Source organism: Ambystoma mexicanum, chromosome 13 (genome assembly GCF_040938575.1).
Source record: "Ambystoma mexicanum isolate Mex_15411 chromosome 13, UKY_AmexF1_1, whole genome shotgun sequence".
Classification (NCBI taxonomy): domain Eukaryota; kingdom Metazoa; phylum Chordata; class Amphibia; order Caudata; family Ambystomatidae; genus Ambystoma; species Ambystoma mexicanum.
Window position 1 is genome coordinate 136,193,756 of NC_090938.1, and position 26,801 is coordinate 136,220,556.

General features: G+C 50.2%; 1 protein-coding gene across 7 annotated transcripts in view; it reads right to left on the reverse strand.

Annotated features, from left to right (window-relative positions):
* LOC138520978 (F-actin-monooxygenase MICAL3-like) overlaps window positions 1-26,801 on the reverse strand; it is a 247,756-nt gene that overhangs the window by 172,883 nt on the left and 48,072 nt on the right. For 2 of the 7 annotated variants that reach the window (XM_069633453.1, XM_069633452.1), the window contains exon 1: window positions 13,282-13,458. The exons of 1 other annotated variant lie outside the window; for it this stretch is intronic. The gene's annotated coding sequence lies outside the window, so the exon portion shown is untranslated. Of the gene's footprint in view, window positions 1-13,043; window positions 13,194-13,281; window positions 13,459-13,695; window positions 13,825-18,750; window positions 18,824-26,801 lie in introns of those variants that run through there. 4 more of the 7 variants (XM_069633459.1, XM_069633454.1, XM_069633458.1 and 1 more) reach the window with 4 other exon arrangements.

Here is a 26,801-nt window from a genome sequence, read left to right on the forward strand (position 1 = left end):
TCGATGAAACAACTGTGTCCACATAAAACAAAAAACACTCACCCTGGAATGACGAGGAGGAAACTCCAAATTACTCTTTTCTGCCCATGGGTAAGTCCGCAGTAAGCTAGAGTAACTCTCAGAAGCTTCTTCATGGAATTGAAGCGTCCTCTCCAGGAGTAAATCAGGAGTAAATCTCGGTAGCTTCTTCATGGGATTGAAGCGTCCTTTCCAGGAGTAAATCAGGAGTAAGTCTCAGTAGCTTCTTCATGGGATTGAAGCGTCCCCTCCAGGAGCAAGTCAGGAATAAGTCTCAGTAGCTTCTTCATGGGATTGAAGCGTCCCCTCCAGGAGCAAGTCAGGAATAAGTCTCAGTAGCTTCTTCATGGAATTGAAGCGTCCTCTCCAGGAGTAAGTCAGGAATAAGTCTCAGTAGCTTCTTCATGGAATTGAAGCGTCCTCTCCAGGAGTAAGTCTCAGTAGCTTCTTCATGGGATTAAAGCGTCCTCTCCAGGAGTAAATCAGGAGTAAGTCTCAGTTGCTTCTTCATGGGATTGAAGCGTCCCCTCCAGGAGCAAGTCAGGAATAAGTCTCAGTAGCTTCTTCATGGGATTGAAGCGTCCTCTCCAGGAGTAAATCAGGAGTAAGTCTCAGAAGCTTCTTCATGGAATTGAAGCGTCCCCTCCAGGAGCAAGTCAGGAATAAGTCTTGGTAGCTTCTTCATGGGATTGAAGCGTCCCCTCCAGGAGTAAATCAGGAGTAACTCTCAGAAGCTTCTTCATGGGACGGAAGCGTCCCCTCCAGGAGTAAATCAGGAGTAACTCTCAGAAGCTTCTTCATGGGACTGAAGCGTCCTCTCCAGGAGTAAGTCAGGAATAAGTCTCAGTAGCTTCTTCATGGAATTGAAGCGTCCTCTCCAGGAGTAAATCAGGAGTAAGTCTCAGTAGCTTCTTCATGGGATTGAAGCGTCCCCTCCAGGAGTAAATCAGGAGTAAGTCTCAGTAGCTTCTTCATGGGATTGAAGCGTCCCCTCCAGGAGCAAGTCAGGAATAAGTCTCAGTAGCTTCTTCATGGGATTGAAGCGTCCTCTCCAAGAGTAAATCAGGAGTAAGTCTCAGTAGCTTCTTCATGGGATTGAAGCGTCCCCTCCAGGAGTAAATCAGGAGTAAGTCTCAGTAGCTTCTTCATGGGATGAAGCGTCCCCTCCAGGAGCAAGTCAGGAATAAGTCTCAGTAGCTTCTTCATGGGATTGAAGCGTCCCCTCCAGGAGTAAATCAGGAGTAAGTCTCAGTAGCTTCTTCATGGGATTGAAGCGTCCCCTCCAGGAATAAGTCAGAAGTAAGGGCCTCATTACATGGATGGCGGTAAGGATTTACGGGTACCGGTAAAATACCGGTACTAGTAAATCCTTACCGCCTTACTACGAGGTCCCTTTGCGGGTTGGGGGATTTAACGCCTGCTTTTTGCAGGCGTTAAAAACCAACCCGCAAAGGGACCCAGGGAGCTAATTACGGTACCACAATTTGCGGTACCATAATTAGCGCCTTCCCCATTCCCATTGAGCCCTATGGGCCAGGGCAATGGTGGAAGGGGGAATTACCGCCCCGCCAACCTTGGAATGGGGCGGTAATTCCCCTTTCCGCCAAGGCGGTGCCGGTATTTTACTGGCATGAACCATGGCGCTCATAGCGCCATGGTTCTCCGCCATCCGTGTAATGAGGCCCTAAATCTCAGTAGCTTATTCATGGAATTGAAGCGTCCCCTCCAGGAGTAAATCATGATTAAGTCTCAGTAGCTTATTCATGGAATTGAAGCGTCCCCTCCAGGAGTAAGTCAGGGTAACTATCAGTAGCTTATTCATGGAATTGAAGTGTCCCCTCCAGGAGTAAGTCATGATTAAGTCTCAGTAGCTTCTTCATGGGATTGAAGCGTCCCCTCCAGGAGTAAGTCAAGATTAAGTCTCAGTTGCTTCTTCATGGGATTGAAGCATCCCCTCCAGGAGTAAGTCAGAGTAACTCTCAGTAGCGTCTTCATAGGATTGAAGCGTCCCTTCCAGGAGTAAGTAAGGAGTAATTCAGAGTAACTCTCAATAGCTTCTTCATGGGATTGAAGCGTCCCCTCCAGGAGTAAGTCAGAGTAACTCTCAGTAGCTTCTTCATGGGATTGAAGCATCCCCTCCAGGAGTAAGTCAGAGTAACTCTCAGTAGCTTCTTCATAGGATTGAAGCGTCCCCTCCAGGAGTAAGTCATGATTAAGTCTCAGTTGCTTCTTCATGGGATTGAAGCGTCCCCTCCAGGAGTAAGTCAGAGTAACTCTCAGTAGCTTCTTCATAGGATTGAAGTGTCCCTTCCAGGAGTAAGTCAGGAGTAATTCAGAGTAACTCTCAGTAGCTTCTTCATAGGATTGAAGCGTCCCTTCCAGGAGTAAGTCATGATTAAGTCTCAGTAGCTTCTTCATGGGATTGAAGCGTCCCCTCCAGGAGTAAGTCATGATTAAGTCTCAGTTGCTTCTTCATGGGATTGAAGCGTCCCCTCCAGGAGTAAGTCAGAGTAACTCTCAGTAGCTTCTTCATAGGATTGAAGTGTCCCTTCCAGGAGTAAGTCAGGAGTAATTCAGAGTAACTCTCAGTAGCTTCTTCATGGGATTGAAGCGTCCCCTCCAGGAGTAAGTCGGGAGTAAGTCAGAGTTGCTACCAGTAACGTATTGGAGCCTCAGCTCTTGTATGTACATTTCAAATGCTGGTAAATGCCAAGTTCACACAACGGCTCCCAAGACAAGGCACAAACCAGCACACGTGATCTCCGACACTCATGAAAGATGGGTACCGCTACACGGAGCACAGAGAATTTAGGATGGAAAGGTTGAGGGCAGCCATGATGTGCGTAAGCAGACAGGATAAACACTGTGTAAAGGAACTCAGAACCTGACCTAGCATTATACTGGAGAGGCTGTAAGCATTTATGAAAGGTGTACTCGAACTAAAGGCATGCCAGAGAGGGCCAATGTGTCATCTATGCAACAGTGAGTGGGTCTTCAATTAGAGAATGGGAGAAGGATAGCGTAGTTTACTACTGACATTCACATAGAACTCTAGTCAGAGCAATGGCAATAGAAGTGCGCATCCAGAAGCGAATAAACTTCAGTGCTTCCAGTTAAACGCAGTAGCAAATTAACCCTCCTAAGTTGTAAACCAGCTTCTGCGCATTTGTCCACCTCCACGTTTTTGCCACATTAAGTTCACCTTTTTGGCACCAAAGCTCACTTACGTTAGTCCAGCACCCTTGTGACAAATGTTATGATTCAAGCGTGTACAACTTACATACATAACACTCTGCTAAAATAAACACAATGTTATGATGTTTCTACAAGTAATTATCTATTCATACGACATTAGTTTAATTTGTACCGCACACTGAACCCTCAGGTAACTGGGCGCCAAACTTGAACGGTTTGAACTTTGAACTTGAATCAACATTTACATCAGGCGGGAACAGACAGAATAGCAAACCACGAATTTCCAGCACGGCGGCAGCAGCAGCAACAACAATAACTGCGAATTGACCAGGGTTCCATAGCGGTCAGAGACAGAGTGAGCTTCAATATCAATGTGCTGGAGTTACAACAGGGCGTTCGTGGGTGTTAACAGGCGCAGTGTTTAGATGCTAGTTTTAGTCAAATGTTAGCCTCTCTTGCCGAGAAGCCCGATTTTGACTTAGTTCTAAAAGGTCCAGAACGCTGGTTCCATTTCAAGTTAGTAAAACGTTTTTCACCAAAAGACAAAAAATCCTAACAAAAAAAAAGAATGAACTTTGCTAAGTTGTTGACAGAAATCAGCCGATGATGCATAGTGCTCACTGCCTTTAGTTGTGGCTATCTGGAGGTACTGAACGCACTGCCCATAAGCCAAAAAGATTATCATGGAAAGTGAAGAAAGGAGAGGGATGTGGACATGTGGTGTGAGCAAGGACACGCAGCCTGCCGGGGGTTGACACCCAGAGCCATGCCAGTCTCGAGGGCCTTTCCCATCCTCCTAGCTGCCCCTCCCTGGCAAGACACCACCTCCCTTCCATCTCTTTGAGCGAGCTCCGTGCTTTTAAGGAGATTCCAATGTTATTTAGAACCAGTCTTCTGAAAGGCAATGGCTTAATTGCAGCTGGAAACCAGCCCCTGGTGTAATAAAGGTCGTAACCAAGTGTACGTTCATCCGCTTGATTTCTAAACAATGTGTGTCCTTGCATCTGTTGCTTGCACTGAATACTTGTTCAAATAAATCATGGGCAAAGGAAACAGTTTGGGCTTTTTTTTGTTTTTTAGTTTTTTAGGCATTAAGAGAGGCGTTTGCTAGACACCATCACGATATGCCCAGATAATAACACTTGCCAGTTTACGGCCAGGTAGTGCCAGTATGGCAGTGACTGAACAACGACTATTTCTGCCTACACAAAAGTCAAGAGTGTTGGCTTTGCTCGTTTTACCCATCAGTCGCATATGGATTTTTATTTTAAAGCATTAAATGAAACTAGCAGGGTTGGAAGCCCCCCCCCCCACTCCCCTCTGCAACTCTATGAACCTGCTTTATGCAGCAATAATCACACTTTTCACACCAGATGCCACCACTTCCAAGAACAGTAACGATAGGTATAATTATTACACACTTTGCACAGTAACGATAGGTGTAATTATTGCACACTTTGCACAGTAACGATAGGTGTAATTATTGCACTTTGCACCGTAACGATAGGTGTAATTATTGCACACTTTGCACAGTAGCGATAGGTATAATTATTGCACACTTTGCACAGTAACGATAGGTATAATTATTGCACACTTTGCACAGTAACGATAGGTATAATTATTGCACACTTTGCACAGTAACGATAGGTGTAATTATTGCACACTTTGATAGTCGACCTGAAAGGCAGCAGAGCTGCATTGGCCAGCCAGGAATTCCAAAGCGGGTCTGCTGCTGGGTACACTGAGATGGTAAGAAGCGAGCGCATAACTTGGTGAGCTATCTTTCCAGCTAACTTGAGAAAGAATCCGTCTACACGCTTGGTAGAGAACCCCGGCTGCCATTCCTGCACAGGGTCACAGAAGCCACAAATCGCCCACGCGGTAAACTGGCACCTCAACACTGCCCCCACCTTGGACGCCGAGCTGGAGAGATTCCTGCTGTGTGAGTGCTTAGAAGAACAGCAATACGTGTTTGGCGCTGCATCTGGCGTGAACCCTTAGCACTTCACTAAATACACCGCAGCACCAAATTTCCAATTCAACCTGTGCGTTGTTCAATCGCACGTCAGCAGGCTGGCGCCTTCGCCCGGTGGCACGACTTATCAGCGCGATACTGTGCAAAACAAACTACGGGAGGCAGTGGCGGAGTTGGACTCCACTCCCGTGATCCCTGATCAGGATCGTCAATGGTGGGGGATCTGGAGAGCTGGAGCACAACACATCTGGAGGGCCGCATAATGAGCAACCACGGAGAATCCTAGCCTATCAGGGGCCATGGCTCGGTGGATCCAATAAACAAGGACACAGCAGAACACGCTATGGTGTAAAGAAATGCTATTTTTTTTTTTATTTTCATTTAGTTTGTACAAACTTTAGAAAATCTTTTTATATCAAAACTTATATATTCTACAATATGCAATGTCCAATTACTCCCTCAGCTCTTTCCGGGGAAATGCTATATCGCACGATTGGCTGAGCAAGAGCCAAAAAGCAGCTCCCCCTGCCCCTGGTTATCTGGCATCACCCAAGCGCTAGCTCTGACAAACTAGGCGCTAGCTCAAAGCGTGGCACACATCTAGCATCCACACAGGATGAAAACTAGAACTCCCTGTCCATCCTGTGCTTTAAATGTGCCCCTTTAGATGCATTCCCAAACACACACAATGAATGTCAGATAGATGTATTTGCATTGCATCAAATTCACTGGATTGTCAAAAGCAGCTCCTTGAAGCTGTTGCTGTCAAGCTTACCAGGCTCTTCTAGGCTAACTACGCTTTGCAATTTTTTACAGCAAGGCTCAGAAGCCGCTAGCCAGGCCTAAACACTCACTCGCCCCTGCCTTCACCGCATGCACGCTGAAAACGATTTCTTACTCGCCAAGAGACAGTTACCACTCGCCAAAAGCTGCTATGATATTTATAACGCGCCTAACACCCGGAGGTTTCTAAGCGCGGACCCGGGGATGAAACCTGTGTTGCTCTGTGTCGTCTTGCTGCCAAGGCGAGCACGTTGCTGTTCAGCTATCCTCCCGAGAGCTCTGGCAGCGAGAGCACACTTGGAGGCCTGCTTTCCAGCATCGATTGTATGCATTATGCAGACTTTGGGTTGCAGCGTGTGATTGATTACATAAGCTGGGTGGTAACCCGATTGGCCACTGGAGCTCCTTGGAGAGACGGAAGTACTCGTCAGAGTGCTTTGAAAGCCCTAAAGTGTTTTTTTTTAAATTTTGGGGCAGAGGGGACAGTCCGCGTTCTAAAGCTAAGGCGCCAGGATGGTTGATTACGGAACAGATGCGGCGAGCAGGGCTTGAGATTATAGGGTTTCTGTCTGGCGAGGGGGGCATCCTATGGATAGATTTGATGACCGGGAGAATAAACGCATGGTGACCAGTGCTGCAGAGAGTGGCAAGCTGTCCTGAGGTGATGGCGTAGGAGTGAGGGAAACAGATGAGTGCACAGGTGGCAAAGCAGATGTGACGAATCGGAAGGTTTCGTCACTTCTTCCTTGGGGAGAGCCACCCCGTTTGAGGATAGGGAGGCGAGCCAGCCCGTTAAACAAAACCCACCATCGGGGTTTGGGAAAGGGGGAGGTCACTGGGAGTGATCCCCACCAGGGGACAGGGACGCCCCTTCCGGAAAGGAACTTCCTAGAAGTGAGACATTGTCTGCATATATGGGAATACCAGAAGTGGATCCGACTGTCAGCTCTGGAACTCCAAACAATGAAGAAAGTACATTTGACAGTTAGCTGAAGGCAATGCTGGCCTCTCAAATGGGCTTGACAGTTAAATACACCCCTTTGGTATCTGGTAGCAAGTAAAAGGTCTTTCCCCCTTGAATGGAGGAGGAGAAGCGATATGCAGAAGCGATCCTTAGATGTACGCACGTCATTGAGAGGCCGGGGCACGCTCCCAAGCAGAGCCGGCTGTAGTGTAGAGAAGGACACGGAAGGAGATCCGGAGAGCAATCCAGCGAGAAACCAGAGAAGACGCCAGAGCGAACAAGAAACATGGCCGATGAGGAAAATGGCTGTGAGGAGTCAGTGAGGCCGAGCGGAGCGGACCAACGGCTAGACGTGACCACATGGAGGATGTGGTGGGCGCGGAGCCCAGGAAACAACGCAGAGACCAGCGAGATAGAGAGGTACGAGTCCCATTCTCGCACTACGTGAAACCAGAAAGAGAGCAACATAGCGGCTAGCGAAAAAACATTTCCGCTTTTGTTCGGGGGAGGATGCCCAGGAGCTGGAGAGAACACCAGCATCACCAGGCCGAAGCCACCTCACCGGAGCAGGGCCTGCCGTGCTGAAAGGACGCAGGTTTCTCACAGCAGACGTGGCATAGAGACCCGACCGTGAGAAGGACCAAAGAGAATAGATCCCTAAGAGTGGCGACCAGGTCCGGAGAGAGGGACGGCCATAAACAATAAGAGCGGTTAGGGGAGCCCTCTAAACCCGAGCCTTGGAACCAGCCAAACAGTGGAAAGCCACACTCAAAAACCAAGCAAAAGATATATCAAGAGGGGATGCGCAGACCCTACGAAGCAAGCGAGAGAGTAGGAACAGAGACCCAAGGGAGCAAGTAGGGTCTGTAGAACAACTAAGGAATCATCCCGAGAGGAACTCAGAATCAAGCAAGCCTGGCGCCTCGTGGGGAGAGAGACACACGCAGTCGTGGAGGTGGGTTAAGGAAATATCCCTGCATCCACGATCCTTTAGAGAATTGACTTGTTTGGGGGAACTTGAGAGTTTATGCTATATACCAAAGGCAAACCTTTTAATTATTTGGAATTTTGACATAATGGACACAAACTGATAAGGTCGGGAGACCTGTATCCTATTGACTAAAACCGAGAACCGACACTAGGAGAGATGGCAGAGTAAAGAACACTGTGGTCAGCCGGAAATACGGAGAGATGGCAGAGTAACGAACACTGAGGGCAACCAGAAATACGGAGAGATGGCAGAGTAACGAACACAGAGGGCACCTGGAAATACGGAGAGATGGCAGAGTAAAGAACACTGAGAGCAACCGGAAATACGGAGAGATGGCAGAGTAACGAACACTGAGGGCAACCGGGAATACGGAGAGATGGCAGAGTAAAGAACACTGAGGGCAACCGGAAATACGGAGAGATGGCAGAGTAAAGAACACTGAGAGCAACCGGAAATACGGAGAGATGGCAGAGTAAAGAACACTGAGGGCAACCGGGAATACGGAGAGATGGCAGAGTAACGAACACTGAGGGCAACCGGGAATACGGAGAGATGGCAGAGTAATGAAGACAGAGGGCAACCGGAAATACGGAGAGATGGCAAAGTAAAGAACACTGAGAGCAACCAGAAATATGGAGAGATGGCCGAGTAAAGATCACTGAGGGCAAGCGGAAATACAGAGAGATGGCTGAGTAAACACTGAGTGCAACTAGAAATACAGAGAGATGGCCGAGTAAAGAACACTGAGGGCAACCGGAAATACGGAGAGATGGCAGAGTAAATAACACTGAGTGCAACCAGAAATATGGAGAGATGGCAGAGTAAAGAACACTGAGAGCAACCAGAAATACAGAGAGATGGCATAGTAAAGAACACAGAGCAACCAGAAATACAGAGAGATGGCAGAGTAAGAAACACAGAGGGCAACCAGAAATACGGAGAGATGGCAGAGTAAGAAACACAGAGGGCAACCAGAAATACTGAGAGATGGCAGAGTAAGGAACACAGAGGGCAACCGGAAATACGGAGAGATGGCAGAGTAAAGAACAGTGTGGGCAGCCGGAAATACGGAGAGATGGCAGAGTAACGAACACTGAGGGCAACAGGAAATACGGAGAGATGGCAGAGTAAAGAACAGTGTGGGCAGCCGGAAATACGGAGAGATGGCAGAGTAACGAACACTGAGGGCAACCGGAAATACGGAGAGATGGCAGAGTAACGAACACAGAGGGAAAGCGGAAATACAGAGAGATGGCAGAGTAACGAACAAAGAGGGCAACCGGAAATACAGAGAGATGGCCAAGTACCGAACACTCAGGGCAACCAATGGCAGAGTAAAGAACACTGAGAGCAACCAGAAATGCGGAGACACGGGTGAGTAAAGAACACTGAGAGCAACCAGAAATGCAGAGACATGGGCGAGTAAAGAACACTGAGGGCAACCGGAAATGCGGAAACATGGGCGAGTAAAGAACACTGAGGGCAACCGGAAATACGGAGAGACGGGCGAGTAAAGAACACTGAGGGCAACCGGAAATACGGAGCGATAGCAGAGTAAAGAACACTGAGGGCAACCCGAAATACGCAGAGATGGCTGGGCAAAGAACACTGAGGGCAACCGGAAATACAGAGAGATGGCAGATGAGACGAGTAAACAGACACGGCCCAACAGAGTGCATCAACAAAACTGCTTTTACCTATTCCATCATGGCACATAACATTAAACAAAACATTGCCTGACCCCCAACAGCAGCTCATCTGACTAAAATAAAAAGCACTGAACAAAGGAACTTGTCACAGTACATCCAGGAACCTACCAGAAATACCAAGAGCTCCCCTCGCCCATCAGTAAACACACGGAACAGTGAGCAAGCCGTCAAATTGAGTCAAACCTCAACTGACAGCACCCTCAAGGCCCAACATCTTTACAGAACAACCAAACTCTCCCCTAGGACAATGACTCAGAAAGAAGCAAAGGTCAGTGGCTGCGTAACATTAACTAAAAGGAGAACTGAGAGTGTGGCAGGTCATTGCTCATAAGTTATGTTACGTTGATGTATACTGCGTACCGCTACCACCCACGGGCAGCCTCGGCCAGCAGGGGCCAAGAGGACTTTCAGCTCAACCTTCCACTGGTAGTTTACGCCTGGTCTACGTCAACAAGCCATTCCTAGTACATGGGTCTTTCCATACGGCTTGCACCAGACAAGAGAGCAAACCGGATGCGTCCGTCCTATGGAGAAGCCAACAGCAAGCAACGTTGGACTGGATAGTTTCAGCATGACTAACAGGCAGCTTCACCCAGCAAATGCCAAGAAGACCCAAGCAGAATGGTGCCAGCGTGTGCCCCTTCACAAAACCCAAGCTTTTAATCCCTGCCCCATGTTCAGAACACTTGTCCAAGCACTGTTCCTCAGCCACTAGCAACGATTCGTCACACACCTGGCCACTAGCAACGATTCCTCGCAGGCGTCCCAGATGTGTCACCTGGCCCCCTCAAAGCCATCCAGCAGGGCACATCCCAGCACTACACACATGTGGTACCTTCAGCGCAATCCTCTAGCAGGTTAACTGGCAGGCAACCACTTGAAGTATGGATGGAGCTCAAGACAGTGTGTATCACCTACAAAGCAGTCACAACCAAAAACAAGCATTTTCAATGCCAACAGTTTGGACTTTTGTGCAGGCATGAGAAAGGCATTTGCCAAGCACCGCCGTAGTGAAATGAACTGGCCATCGATGGTAGCAGCTGCAAAATGGTGCAGGTACCTGGGAGTATAATAGCAATGCCTGGCAAATGCCCAATACATATGCACAAGCCAAAAATGCTGGCTTTCACAATGCTGGTTTCTTAACTGGACTTCAGTGAAGGACTCCCACACTGCTTATAAATCGAGTGGCTGAAGGCAAATCTGGTTAAGACATTTTTATTACATCTGCAATACGATTACAGCTCCAATTAAGTCATTAACTCTTAGAAGATTGCTTTGAAAAAACACTGGCAGGCACTACTGGCACAAAGTTTGATGGTAAGGTTTGATAAAAAAAGGTAGCTCGAACAGATACAAGGAGGATGCATGTTGGGCGGGAAGGGTCCGCAAGTGGGTGGGAATGGCCATAGGGATTAGCATGGCCATGAGCAGTCAATGGGTGGGAAAATAGCCAAGCAACACTTGCAAGCCGTGCCTCCCTCCTCATGTGCCATTTCTCCGCAGCTGTACTCTAATGCAATAGTTTCAGCTTATAGGTGGTGCTTTAGAAACTGACCATATTCGGGGGTCAGCACACACCCAGAAAGCCCACCGCCATGCTGGAAACAGAGGAGCACGAGAGGGAAAAAACGAAGAGGGCTTTTCCTGCTCTACACCTTGACTATGGAACAAGTTCCCAACGCAGAGAAGACGGGTCCACCCAACTCCCCTCTCAAGGCACTCTATCTCTCTATCCACTTTTTCTGCACACCCTTTATCTGCTACATGCTTACTACTCACACATCTCTGCATGCTTACACGTATACATCAACATAACATAACATAACATAACACTCTCGCCTGGAGACCCATGGGTGGTAGCAGTGCACAGTATACATCAACATAACATAACACTCACGCCTGGAGACGCCCCTGGGTGGTAGCAGTGCACAGTATACATCAACATAACATAACAATCACGCCTGGAGACGCCTCTCGGTGGTAGCGGTTCGCGTTATACATCAACATAACATAACACTCTCGCCTGGAGACGCCCCTGGGTGGGAGCGGTGCGCGTTACACATCAACATAACAAATACTATACACACACTCTCACATACATCGTCTAGGATAGTCTACATACATCTCTCTCAAAAACATCTCTCTAAACTGCTGCGCTCACAGACATCCCTGTAAACTGCTGCGCTCAGAGACATCCCTGTAAACTGCTGCGCTCAGAGACTCACACATACATCCCTCTAAACGGCTGCGCTCACAGACTCTCACATACATCCCTCTAAACTGCTGCGCTCACACTCTCACATACATCTCCCTAAACTGCCGCGCTCACACTCTCACATACATCCCCCTAAACTGCCGCGCTCACACTCTCACATACATCCCTCTAATCTGCCACGCTCAGACGCTCACATACATCCCTCTAAACTGCCACGCTCACAGACTCTCACAAACATCCCTGTAAACTGCCGCGCTCACAGACTCTCACATACATCCCTGTAAACTGCCGCGCTCACAGACTCTCACATACATCCCTCTAAACTGCCACACTCACAGACTCACAAACATCCCTGTAAACTGCCGCGCTCACAGACTCTCATATACATCCCTGTAAACTGCCGCGCTCACAGACTCTCACCTACATCCCTGTAAACTGCCGCGCTCACAGACTCTCACATACATCCCTGTAAACTGCCACGCTCACAGACTCACAGACATCCCTGTAAACTGCCACGCTCACAGACTCTCACATACATCCCTGTAAACTGCCGCGCTCACAGACATCCCTCTAAACTGCCGTTCTCACAGACTCTCACATACATCCCTCTAAACTGCCACGCTCACAACTCTCACATACATCCCTCTAAACTGCCACGCTCACAGATTCTCACAAACATCCCTGTAAACTGCCACGCTCACAGACATCCCTCTAAAGTGCCACGCTCACAGACTCTCGCATACATCCCTCTAAACTGCCACACTCACAGATTCTCACAAACATCCCTGTAAACTGCCACGCTCACAGACATCCCTCTAAACTGCCGCGCTAACACTCACATACATCCCTCTAAACTGCCACGCTCACAAACATCTCTGTAAACTGCCACGCTCACACTCACATACATCTCACTAAACGGTCACACAGTCAGATGCATCTCACTAAACTATCACGCAAACAGACTCACGCATTTGACAGATCTCTCTAAACTGCTATGCACAGATTCTCACGAAACTGTCCCGCACACAGACGTTCACATACATCGCACTAAACTGTCATGCACACACTCATCTCACACATAATCGGGCATACATATGCCTGCCTTGCTGCACGCACATCTGTGTGCCCCGACTCTCCATGCATATATCCTGCAGCACTAGGATAGCAATGGGTCGATGTGTGTGTCATACCTCCGGCCCAGTGTGACAGCACAGAACCCGCTGCTCACAGTCAGCGGGTCTCTGGGTGCAGTCACGCGCCCTCCTCTCTCTCCGCCACTCTGCAGCACGCGCAGTCTCGCTTCAGGGGGGGCCGCCATCAGTGTCCATGGAGGGGGAGACCTAAGCTTCTCATTCCTCCCCCCTTAGCTGTGCACATTGTTTCCTATGGAGCCCACACCCTTCTCGCAACGGAAGCGGCACCACTTACCGCAGGGCGAGGTCAGTCCCCAGAGAGTCCTGGTGCCCAGAGTGCAGAGTGGGCCGGCGCTCCCCGCCACCCGCCACACGGCACATGCACACACACACTCACACACTGGAGAGCCCGGGCGGCTGCTCAGAAGCTCTGGCTGCTCCCGGAGAAAGGCGTGGCCCCCTCAGCACCAATGACAGCATCAGTCACAAGGAAACAGGAAACGGCCGCCGCGGGAGCGACAGCCTGCACCCCCGGGGGGCCAGGCAGGCTCCGAGCTGCGTGCACCCTCTCTCACACACTGTATGCAAGAATCACAACCCAGGCACGTGCGCCTTAGCGTCATTACACCGCGAAAGCAGAGCTCTCAAATAGGTCAGCAGCAGAACTCTCAATTCTGGGGCTCGTCACCTCTCCCCACAGCATTGGTACCTGTGTCTAACAGGAGTGGCAACATGTATCACTCACGCCACGAGGTCACCGTATGGCTATTCCGTCAGGCTGAACCAGTGCTGGAAACGGGGGAACCCTCTCCTCCTTGGGAGGGTGGGGCCGTCAGGAGGAGTGGGCGGGACTGAGGGGCGTGGACCCCGGCCAGGTCACACAATACAACACCTCTTCATACAAGCGCATCCTGGCGATTTGCATAAAAACAAAGAGCATTATGGGACATAAATATGTCCAGAATTTAAAATGTGAAACATGTTTTACTGTGATTCAGCAAGAAATCATTTTGAGAGTATAATAGAAGTTTGGGTCTGCAGTTTCAATTGGTCACATGACTCACCCTGAGAAAGGAATGTCTCTACTTTGCGAGACTTATATACGAGTCGGTGGTGGTGAGACGGGTCATAGATGAGTGGCAGGAGAGGTGGGTGAGTGGGGTGAAGGGTAGGTGGATGTTTGGTGTTGTGGGAAAGTGTCAGTGAAGGTGGATGCGGGGAGTCTGGAATGGAGGAGGGGGGGAGGAGGTGGGGAAACGTGAGTTGAGAGATTGTGTGTGGTGTGCCCGAGACTGTGGGACATTTTCTGCTTAGGTGTGAGAGACATGTTGAGGAGAGAGAATTGATGAAGGTTCGATTGTCTGCGCTGGGTGTGGCTGAGCTGAGTGGGAAGACTTTGCTGGGAGGTGAAGGGGAGAGAGGCAGGAGGAGGAATAGTGTGATGTTGGATTTTGTGAGGCAAACGGGGCGGTGGGAGGAGTTGTGAGTTTATGTAAGCCAAGTATTGATTGGTGGGTCTGGTGCACATCATCCTTCAGGATGGGGAAGGGCCTGCGCAGGTCCGCCCACGCACCCGATAATTAAGAAGAAGACAGTTAAAGGAGCTTGTGAGTGTTTTGGCTGCTTTTGTATTTATAGGCCGCCGCCGAGTGTAGTGAAAGTGTTTGCTTGTGAATGGGATAACTCAGGCTTTAGGACAGACATCACTGGGAGTCCTTTTCTTAAGCAGGGTTATCTATCACACGAGTCCAGGGGCATAGCCAGATTTGTCTAACAAATGGGGCTTACAGCTAATGAATGCAGTTGGGCACACCACAGTGACATTAACATCTGTAAATGCCCACACAGTGCTGTTGAGTGGGCGTTTATAGATTTTGGGTGGGCCGTGCCCACTCAGGCCCTAGCCTGTATAAGCCTCTGGAGATGACTTTTAATAGCACATAAGCATGTGGCGGGGGCAGTCCCCTGAATAGTGCCTGTACAACAGCACAAAGATGAGAGCAAATGATGACCAGTGTGTGAGGGTGTGACCAGAATGGCCATAGTTCAGGGGCAAATCAAAAGGAAATAAATAAAATGTGATTTACAAGGGTAATTGTACCCTGGGGGGGGCAAGTTCTGCTGGCGAGTACTGTACAAATATAGAGTAAAGGGCAGGGTGAGCTCCCTTTTTGGTCAGTGGGTGAAGTTAGTCAGGCTTTAAAGAGAATCCCCCCAAACACCCTCCCCCCACCACCGGGCAGACTGGCTTTGATTGTGCTAGGCAGCGGCCTCCAGTGGCTCAAGGGCAGGGGTGTTGCTAGATCTGGAAAAGACCCGGGGCTATGCTGATGTCGGAACTGTCGGGACTGGGGGGCTAGCTAGTCTTTTGGCTGTAGCTCCTGAGATTCTATCCGGGGCTACAACCAAAAGATCAGGGGCTATAGCCCCCTTAGCCCCCCCTAGCAACGCCTCTGCTCAAGGGCAGTAGGGAAGAAGAACGGAACAAGAGCCCTGCAGTCCCTCCCAGACCGGCCTTGCCTCTCTGCTCCGACTACCATTGCCACGGACCACTCCACACAACATGCCACTACGGGGGGGGGGGGGGAATTGATGTTTTATGATAAACGGTTCCGGACAGCCAAGTCTTGGCGCAATACCCACTGCCCGGAGGCCACGAGGGGGGTAACTGGCACAATATAGATGACCATTCCATAAATACTTGGGCCCGGTGCCTCTTTGCGTGCCCCATGGCCAGTGCCACTCCCTTGCCCATGCCACTGACCTTCCTGACCACTGCCAGTGTGAGAACATTGCCCCCTCTGATATGAGACTTCAGACCTCCACAGTCATTTCTAGGCACCAGCTCTTATGCAATCGCTGCTGGCCTCAGGCGCATGACTGACAGGCCCTGTAGATGATGGGAAGGAAGCAGAGCCAATCACGGCATTACCCACCCTGAGAGCTGCCTTGATACCCCCTTGTAATGCCTGTGAGCAGGGGTGTTGCTAGGTCTGGAAAAGATTAGGGGTACGCTAATGTTGGGGACTGGCAGGATTCAGGGCTAGCTATCCTTTTGGCTGTTGTCCCTGAGCTTCTATCCATGGCTACAACCAAAAGACCTTGGCTATAGCCCCATCAGCCGCCCACTCCCCTAGCAACGCCTCTGCCTGTGAGCATTATAGGGGCTAGCCGTTCAATGGCTGCTCTGTCAAGAAGCAAAGCATTCACCACCCTGAGTACCGCATTGTTTGACTTCCATTGAGGCTTCCGAACAGGGCAACTATTATCTCATAGTAGATTTGGTTAGACAGAGGCGTAGATGGGGTAGAGCCTGAGCGGGCAAGAAACACCCACAATCTGTAAATGCCCACTCAGCAACTACATTGGCGTCAGGCCCACCTGTTAGGCTACACCTCTGGAAGTCAAGCTACCTCAAGGCGGGGGTAGGGACCAGTTCACAGAGAGAGAGAAGAAAGGACTCAAAGGTGCTCCTTTTAGTCTGCACACCACCACCACCACCATGGGTACGTGGGTGTATTTATATATTAGAAAAGTTATGCTGTATTTATAAAAGCTTGATAAAACCTTCTACATACCAATGGCTGGCCCGCTGGCATGTCTGGCTTAGCTGAAATGGCTTCTTCTACTTATATATGTAATATTATAATGGTGACCCCGCCGCATACCAGAAAGGACATTACACTGGGAAGAGACCACGGTTCCAAACACCAGAAGAAGGGCAGATACCCCGTGCAGTGCTCCAATAGAACATGGATTGTGATACCTCGCAGACCGGAGGCCCCGTGCCGCGTACTAACAGAGATCCTTCCGCAAGGACCAATTCCATGGGGTCTTACACCCCACCCGCCGCACTGCCACGGGGAATCGCCATCTGCTACCAAGACCACAGAGATTCTGAAACACTTTGGCAAGCTGCTCCGGCAGAGTCAGAAACCCTTGCATGTCTGTGGTTGACATGGTTCTACGCACACACATTTTTCTATAAAATGCAGAGAATTTGCTGGTATGATTTTTGATGTGAGAGGCTTCATGGCATCCTCATGCCTGCTCTCTTGGCATTCACTGTGCTTCCACTTACTTGAGAATTTCCCCTGGAGGCCTGATTCAAAGAGGTGATTTTATCTGGGTCAACCCTTCAGTTCATCAGGATATGTGCAATTTCCTCATTAGATCAAGAGATCAGAGAGCACTGGCAATACGCTCGGCCCAGTTATTGGTCAGATTTCCGTCCCTCCCTCTAATAAAAGGGGGGCCCACTTTCTAAACAAGGTCTCCCACACCTGCCTTATTACATTTTTAAAAACATTTAACGAGGCAGAGAAGTAAAAACAAACGCTGCTAAGAAGGAAAGATACTTGGATTAGGGGCGGTTGGACATCCTTGACTTGAATATTGAGACCATCAATTCTACAGGAGCTCAGTGAGGAGTGGACAGCGTTTGACTCTTGTGACGTCCACGAGGAGAGGAGAGTCGAGACTCGTCTGAAGTCCGAGCGAGACAGTTCCAAATCTTCCAAGACATCCAAGAGTCCCAAATAGAGTGAGCAGGAAGGAGCAGGTCTAAAGGTGTGTCCTTCTGATTTTTTAGACTCGAGAGCTTCCAGTCATAGCACTCACCAGCTTCTGGTGGAGGGATTCCGGCGGCCATTTTGGGTTTCTTATCTCAATACGGAGGCTGGAAAAGACAAAGCGCTTTCCATATGCGAGACAGAAGAAAAGGAAATGTGTTCTGATTTATTCCCCAAAACTAAAGTGGAGAGTGAATAATGAATGCTGCGCATGGCATGGTGGATGCCTTAGAAAGCCTTGTCCATGAGGCATAAAGCAGAGGACTGGACATCCACACACACATACTCTCCTGGGATGGAAGAAGTCGGGTTGAGAAGACATTCGATGTATTGGGAAGGTGAATTGTATGCCTTGTGGAAAGCACAGTGGTTTTGCAGAAGGTCACCCTTTTTGGGGCAATGCTTATGAGACTGAGTTCTTGAATCAGCTAGTGATGGGCAGGGTCCCTTCAGGTGAGGAAGAAGGAATTCAGTCTTTCTTATAGAAAGAGTCAGCCGCCCACCCGTCGATGATAGAGGTTGGATCTCCGTATGCAGTCATACTCTTGACAGGACCATTATAGGGCTGAATAGCGCTGCATAGGCACGTCCTGGTGTGCTAAAAGGCCGCAGAGCGCTTCTGCATGTCGCATGAACAGTATCTGGCGTGAAGGCGCGGCTACTTCACCCCCGCTTCGAATTCAACAGTCGGTGCCGTCATGGGTCTTGGGAACACGGACCGTCCGACTGGATGCGAAATAAGTTAGAGGTTTCAAAAAACAGAGAGAGAAAACACCTTACGGGTGAGAAAAGCCACACAATGGCACCATGTGAAGGGCGTAGATTGGGTGAAAGTTACATTCATTCACAAGGGGGCGGGGGAACGCAAAGCGTTTCCCTCCGGGGTTGTTTTGGGCGCTGCACAGGCCAGCCTGCGCATGGAGTGCCGCCAGGGTTATTTAAGGGGGCAGGGAAGGTTCGAGAGCAGGCGACAGTTTAGGATGAGCGGTTGTCCTGGTCGCCTGCTCTTGAGCCTTCCCTGCATGGACCTGTAGTGGCGGTGGTTAGCGGTAGATGAGGCAGGTTTTGGGTAAAGGCAGAGGTTTAAGGCGGACGGGTAGGCATAGTGGATAGATAAAAAATATAAAAACAAAATAATCATAATTTGTTGACATACATAATAATGGGTGCGCTGTAGATAAAGTCACCCTTACTGTGGTCTTTGCGGATCCGCAGGCGTTCTGCGGTGCAACGCTTCTTTCCGTGTACGTTTAATACAGCGGTCCCTGTGTAAGGTTTGCCTGTGTGGGCGGCATTTGGTTTTCCTTCCGGAGACTGCGCATGCCTCTGAGGGTGCGGGGGTAGCGGGCCTGGGGGGCAGAGGTTCCCAATACTGGTGGGCATATTGTGGTGAAGGGAACAGCTGAGCGCGTTGGCTTTGTTGGCAGCTGCAGCTCCTGGGCTGCTTGCTTACTTTCGGGCTGTCGGGCGTGCAGGCTCGCTCGCGGCTGTGTGTGGTGACGCGAGGCAGCCGCCTGGGGGCAGTGCAGAGCCCTTAAAGGGCCACGCCTGCAGTTTGTAGATAAGTAGGCCACTCAATTAGTGAGGAAAGGGAGTGGCACGGAACGGCCTCACGGGCTAGGAGGATTTCGGGTGGAGTGCACAGAAAGGCTCCCACTATTGCAGAGGTGGAATGTGGAAAGGGTTTAAGAACGGCCCCTCTGCAAAATTTTCAAGGACAGTCTAGAGGGCGCAGCACGGCCCCTGGCACGGAGGACCATAGGGTGGAGGAGAGGACCCCTCTCCCGAGAGAACAGGACCAGGAAGGGTTTTCTTTGGCCCCGCCGAGAAGACGCCGACGGAGTGGTGGGGAGGACGCCCCGGGCTCACATGAGGAGGAGCTGCCCAGCCCGAGCATGTGCTCGCAACAGTCATGGTATTACATTGGGGATGATGAAGTTGAGGAGGAATACGTGGGGCAGTGGGAGATGAAGGGTCCAGTTTTGTAAGGAAGAGGGATAGGGCGAGAAGGGGTTTAGGGTGGGAAGGGGAAAGCCAGGTGCAAGGGGACTGAGGGGGCAAGAGGAAGGGGAGGAACTGGCTGGGTGAGACTGTTGACATGTTTTGTCCCCGCAGCTGGAGCCCACTAAGGAAGGAGACAAGGAGCGTTGGAGTGGAGGCCAGGCTGCAGACGGGTGATGGCAGGGCAGAAAGAGGTGAGCGGGAAGGGGAATGGTCAGAGGCTTGGCAGAGGGTAGACACAAGGTTGGGGGCAAGAAAGGAAGCGGCAGGGGTGCAAGGGGCAGGGAGAGAGATTGGCTTGCAGGCTATGGTGGCCTTGGTTGTGGAGAAGAAGATTTCTTCAGTGGAGGTGCAGACAGACAGGGCGATTGAGCCCTTGGCACCCGAGGTACAGCTTCCAAAAGAGAAGGAGGGGAAGGGTAAGGAGAAAAAGCTGCCTTACATGGGCACTACCAAACCTTTGGGAGCACATTTGATGACAACAACAAAGGATAAGATATGGGCAGGGGAATTTGTGACTTGTTCAAGCTTCTACATAGGGAGGTGAGAGCCAAGGAGGGTTCTAAGGAGGAGAGGGAGTTGGCCTCACGTCCGAAGGTGCCAGTGACGATCGAGAATTGGATGTCTGCTTTTATTATCTATGCAAGTGTCTATTGTAAGAAGTTTCCAGAGAGGTGTGTGGCACTGTTGAAGTACAGGGATGTGGTTAGAAAGGCATTCACGGGTTTCGGGGGTTTCGAGTTGGTGCGTTATGATGAGGAATTCAGGGCAAGGATGGCAGAGGACAGCCAGGCGGTCTGGGGGGAGATATACATGGATCTCTGGTTGCAATGGATTGCGCAGACGAGGCCAGCTCCAATGGTACACACGGCAAGTGGCTCACCCGTGGCTTACCAGCCCTTTCTTGGTCACCCTGCCCTGGAAGGGGCGGGGGGAGGAAGGAGAGGTCAGCCTTCAGCAGCATGTTGGGCTTTCAATAAAGAAGGCTGTATGAGGATGATGTGCACATTTAAACACGAGTGCAGCAGATGCGCGGGTCGGCATCCGATTACACAGTGTTTTCAGGCAGGGGACAGAGGGAAAGGTTGAGGAGTGGGACAAGGAGGTGGGGGGAAGGACCGTATGCCAGTTAAAGTTGGGGTTCCTGTAGGTGGGGCCTCAGTTTATCGGAAAGGGTGGGGGGGCGCAAAGGTTGGGGAGAGGTTTTGGGGGCGATCCCAAGAGAGTTAGGAGAGGGGTGTGGAGGAGGACGTTTAGGTAGGGCGGGGGAGCGCCACGGGGGGGTGTAATTGGAAAACTGTTAGCGGGTGATGGCCGTCATTGGGAGGGGCATGGAAGACAGTGGCGAAGCCCTCACACTTGCTACACGACAAGGTGAGCAAGCTTTGGGGGGTGTGAGAGCGTTATAGCGGCACAGAGTTTAAGCGGATATCGCAACTTCGAGCATATGGTAGTAGCGCCGGTTCGCATGGGGGGCAGGAGACAGGGCACGAGCTAGGGTGGGAATTCAGTATGCAAAGCACTGGAGGAACTTGGCTCATTTGGCCCCTGGTGCAGTGGGGTGGAAGTGATGAGAGGTAACTGCATGGACGGGGGTGCACAAGGGCCCCTGGTGCAGGTGGGAAACATGGTGTAATGGACGCAAGGTGCTGGGAGAGCAAGTTATGTGGATTGGTCTGCATGGACGGGACGCAGGTTTGGCCCCTGGTGCAGTGGCGGAGAGGAGTAATGAGGAGATTGGCCTGCATTGACGAGGGTGCTTGTGGTCCCTGGTGCAGGGTGGGTAACACGGTGCAATAGTAGTAACGTGATGGAGGGTGGGAGGCAAGTGTGAACAGGAGGGTAAGAGGTTAGAGGAGGAAGGAGGTCTAAGTGGGGTTGGTTAGAAGAAGGGTGTTAAAGGGCGAATTATAGACGGGCTAGGAAGGAAAGGGCCGGGGGGTGTTTACGTAGTGGGAGGAAGGAGTTGGTCAGGTGAGGAGGGGTTGTCTTGGGGGAGACAGATGGGGGTAAAGGAAGGGTGTTTTTTTTTTAGGAGTTAAGTTTGGGTCTGCAGTACTGGCAGCAAATGTACTAGGGAGTCAGGAGGAGGGTTTTGAGGAAGTGGGGGAGTGAGCAGAGGTGGGGAATGTTGCCTGAAGGAGGTTGGTGTAAGGAATGGGAAGGTAGTTGTAGTGGGACTAGCAGAAAAAGAGGGAATGGGGGGGCTTGGTATAAGGGAAGTTCATGGGATATAAGTAGTGATTTCCTGGAATTGGGGGCAGATTGGGAACGAGAGCAGGAACAAGGCAGGGGGGTGGTTTGGCACTGGAGAAGAGAGACTCATAACTATTTTCTTTTGCAGGTGGGGGCTTGAAGGAGAGGTAAGTTGCCGTAGACGTGGAATTGCGGCCAGCAAATGTTTATTGGGGCGGGATATGTGGGGAGAGAGATCGGATTGTTTGGACGCAATTGAGTATGCAGGCATAACTGTGTTTTATTGAGATAAGGGGCTTAGAGGGGTCTATTTGCAGCCCATGTTGACGGTGGAAAGGGAGTGTAATGGGGTTTCGGAGGAATTTATTGTACACTCAGGAGGTATGGCTTAGTAAATTAATGAGGAGTGGCTTTGCTATAGAAATAACAGGGGACCTAGCTGGTTTTCAGGAGGGGGGATCAAGGTAAGGTGGTGGGACAAAGTTGTCACAGAGGAGGGTTGCAGGGGGACATTAGTTGAAGGGGCAGCGGGTAGGTCTATGAGGACGTTTTACGGGTAGTTGGGGATGTTGTTGGGGCAGTGGGGGGCACGAGCGCTGGTGCTCAGGGACACAGCTGTGTGAGGATTGAGTTTTAAGAGGAGGGAGGGCATCTATCTGTTTATGGGACAGCCTCTTTCTAAATCTACCTGCCTCTACTCTCCGCCCTCTGCAACTAATCCAGAACAGGACTGCAAGACATGTCCTTGGCTTCAAGCCCTGGGATTGTATCTCTCCAGCTCTGAAATCTCTCCACTGGCTCCCAGTGGATGCAAGGATTAAATTCAAAACCCTCTGCATTGTCCACAAGGCTTTCTGGGGCCTGGGTCCAAAATACCTTCAGCTATCCCTCCGCAAATACCTCCCCTCTCGAGCTCTTCGCTCTTCTACCTCCAACTCACACAGGGTCAGTCGTTTTTCTAAGAAACAAGCTGGGGGTAGATCTCTGTCTTCGGCTGGGGCCTCCCTCTGGAACATCCTCCCTGCCACTCTAAAACTAGAGGAGAACCATCTCCGGTTCCGAAAGCACCTCAAGACCTTCCTCTTTTCTTCTGCCTTCGCTCCCCCTCTCCCCTGCTGATCTGTTCTCTCTTGGCACCGTGCACCTGGCCACCCTCTGTCTTTTGGGCCCAGGTACCTGCTCATCCTGTCACCCTCGCACACTGCCTCCGGACCACCCATTGCACTGGGGTCTGTATCTATACCCATACAGCCCCCCCATTTTCTTCCTGCACTTATCAGACCTACCCTGTCTGCTGCCTTAAACCTAGCACTTGGAAATTGCTGGCTGCATTACCACTGTTTGTTGCCTTTATTAGTTATTTATTGTTATTTATCTGTTTCTCCTCTGCTTCGCATTTTCCACCTCTCCCCCTTCCATGCACTTTTCCCCTCCCCGCTCTCCCATGCACTTGCGCGTTCTCAATGTCACTGGACCTAGTAAGATCGTTGTTTTGTTCTCCCGTTACCCTCCCTTGCCTTGTCGCGCTCTGAAACACTTGTGTGCGAGTGCGATAGAAATAAAATATCAATCAATCAATCCAATCAATCAATCAATAATTAGTGAAATAAGGGGCGACGTGGGAGGTCCAAGCCATAATACACATTTGAAGTAGAGCTAAGTTAGGATGAGTGGGGCAGAAAGAACACCTATGGCGAGGGTTTTTCTGGTGCCGGGCGCATGGCCCCTTTGGATGAGGGGGGAGGGAAGCACAATAGGGAATAGCACGGTAAAGGATGAGGGTGGGGCTGTTTGCATGAATGGACTACCCCGGGGGTGCAAAGAGGGCGAACAAGTATTGTAGATGGAGGGGCATGGCCCCGGGGAGAAGACAGGAGAAAGTGGGAAGGAAGGCTGGAGAAGATGGTACGGAGACGGTAGGGAGCAAGGGATAGTTAGGGAGGAATTTAAACTGACTTTTTAATTTAATTGTTGGGGGAATTGAAATGTTTAATAAATAATTTGTTTGGCAAGTTGTTAAAAACAGATTTGTTAGTCTGTAAGGGCAGGGGGCCAGGTTGGCGTTTATTTGTGAGCTTTGGCCGTCACATTAAGGCGACCTTTTCCACTACAAGCGAGTCTGGGTGTTTTGTGCAGAAAGCCCAAAGAGGGGAAACCGGAGGGAACGCACAGCATTTCACCCCGGGGTTGTTTTGGGCGCTGCACAGGCCTGCGCATTGAGCGCCGCTGGGGTTATTTAAGGGGGCAGGGAAGGTTCGAGAGCAGGCGGCGGTTCAGGATGAGCGTTTGTCCCCACCCGCCAACCACTTTTATTAAGGCCTCGTAAGGATGTGAATTGCTGGAAGAGGAGGGTTTTTATTTGGGGTTGTTCGTTTTTCCCCCACAGCGGGTTTCTGGGTTTTTGGCACTAGGTTATAAGGGCCGGGGGGGCTGGTCGTTTTTCGGGTGACAGGCTGGGACATTAGTTGGGGAAGTTATGTTGTAAGGTTTGTTGCTGATGTGACAGGTCAGCCTGGCTGCAGGTCATAGGAAGGAGGAGTTTGGTGTAGAGGGGAGTTGAAGGGCTATGAAGTGTTGGAGGCAGGGGGCATGGCCCGTTTGCATGAGTGGGGAGGGAAGCACAATGGACAATGGGGGAATAGCCCGGGAAAGGATGGGGGTGGTGCTGTTTGCACGAACAGACTACCTCGGGGAAGCAAAGAGGGGGAACAGGTATTGAAGATGGAGGGGCATGGTCCCGGGGAGAAGACAGGAGAAAGCAGGAAGGAAGGCTGGAGAAGATGGTAAGGAGACGGTAGGGAGCAAGGGATAGTTAGGGAGGAATTTAAACTGACTTATTTATTTAATTGTTGGGGGAATCGAAATGTTTAATTATTAATTTGTTTGTCAAGTTGTTAAAAACAGATTTGTTAGTCTGTAAGGCCAGGGGGCCAGGTTAGCATTTATTTGTGAGCTTTGGCCTGTCACATTAAAGCGACCTTTTCCACTACAAGCGAGTCTGGGTGTTTTGTGCAGTAAGCCCAAAAGACAGCAATACCAAATGGAGGGACAGCATGCTAATAAAAGTGTATATAGCGAATGGGCATACTCTACAAAGAGCAGGGAGAGGAGAGGTGGCATATCAAAAGGGGAGGTGGCTCTAGATGCACAAGACACACGTCAGTGAAACATCACTGTTAGAGCGGCAGTCAGAGAGGGTGACAGGGGAGAAAGAAAGACAAAGAGAGAGACAGATAGGGACACAGACAGAGACAGAGAGAGAGAGACGCACACACAGCTAGAGAAAGAGGGAGACAGAGGAGAAACAGAGATACAGAGGAGACCGACCCACACAGTGGAGAGAGAGAGACAGAGTCCGAGAGGGAGACGGGAGAAAGATACAGAGGAGAGAGACAGAGAGAGATGCACAGAGAGAGAGACAGAGAGAGAAAAAGAGAGAGAGAGACGCACACAGCTAGAGAAAGAGGGAGACAGATGAAAAAGGTAGATGTAGAGGAGAGCGACGCACACAAAGAGGAGGAAGGGAGACAGAGTGAGAGAGAGGTAAACAGAGAGAGACCCACACAGAGTGGAGAGAAAGAGAGGGAGAGAGAGAGAAACGGGGAGAGAGATAGACATAGAGGGGGAAAGGGAGACAGATAGACAAAGGAGAGAGAGAGAGAGAGAGACAGGCAGAGAGAGAATGCGAGACAGAAAGAAAGCGAGAGAGGGAGACAGAGAGAGACAAAGACAGGCAGAGAGAATCAGAGAAAGAGAGGGAGAGAGAGGGGAGAGGGAGACAGAGACACACACACAAAGGAGAGAGACAGAGAGAAGGACAGCCAGAGAGAAAGTGAGAGAGACAGAGAGAGAGAAAGAGTGAAAGACAGAGAGAGAGCGAGAGAGAGGGAGAGCAAGAGAGAGAAAGCAAAGCATGCAGATGTGTGCAGGAAAATGAAAACTTGGAGGAGGAGCCAAGATCAGCAGAAGGCATGGGCCAAGAACCACAAAATGTATGTACATGGTGAAACATATTTCCCAGATAAATTGGTTGACTCCTTTCCAGTGACGATAATGGGGTTGAAATTGATATTTGTGCTACATTTTTCGCCATATACTTATAGAGACAGTGGTTGAGAGTAAGTCGATTTCTTTGCTTACCTGGAATGTGAACGAGCTCGGATCCAGTATTAAAAGGCAGCTTGTACTACAACTTCTCAACAGACACCCCACGTAGCTTTACTTACTGAAACCCATCGGGCCTGGTCAGAATGTACGTTTTTCCAGCACACAAATGATCAAACCGCGGTAAATGCCGGCTTCTCCATGGGAGCGAGAGGCACTCTAACACTGATACTTAGACTCCTATCAGTGAAACAGGACCCTGAAGGGCACTTTGTGTTGTGAGGGGAGACCTGTGGGGGTGAATTTGGGTTATTGTGTCTGTGTATGCCCCTCCGCCTCTGACACTAGACCTATTAGAGGACATCCAATCGTTCTCTTGAATAATCAGTGCTCGTGGCAACTTTAATGATGTGATGAGCCCACATATCGACTGGACCCACCTAAGGGGCAGGAACCCTAACATTTCCATAAAACTATACGTGTTTTTGGATACACTTGGGTTGGTGGATGTGTGGAAATGGCAGTCTCCGCGCGTGGATTCCTATGTTGTTTCTGATATATGTTACTTGTTGCATTTTAATGTATTGCATGTCCCTTGGTGCATTTTAATGTATTGCATGACTTTTTATTTGCACACAAGTATTTCACTGTATGTGACTGCACTGGCCCAGATACAGGGATTGTTGTATTTCAATGTAACCCCCCCCCCCCGGAACAGCTAACAGCTGGAAGTTATACAGCCACTGAATCACCTCTTCCTTAGGAACTCTTCCCCTCCCCTTTAGAGTCTTTCCCAGCATGTGTACCCAGCTTCTTCATCCTGGGACCCCACTCCTCCCCTTTCTGTCACTTGAACAGCTGTGTTCATCATGACATCTACTGCAGCACTCCTGGGAACAGTTTCCTCCCCCTCCCAAGGAGGCCTGCCTCTCACCTGCCCCCT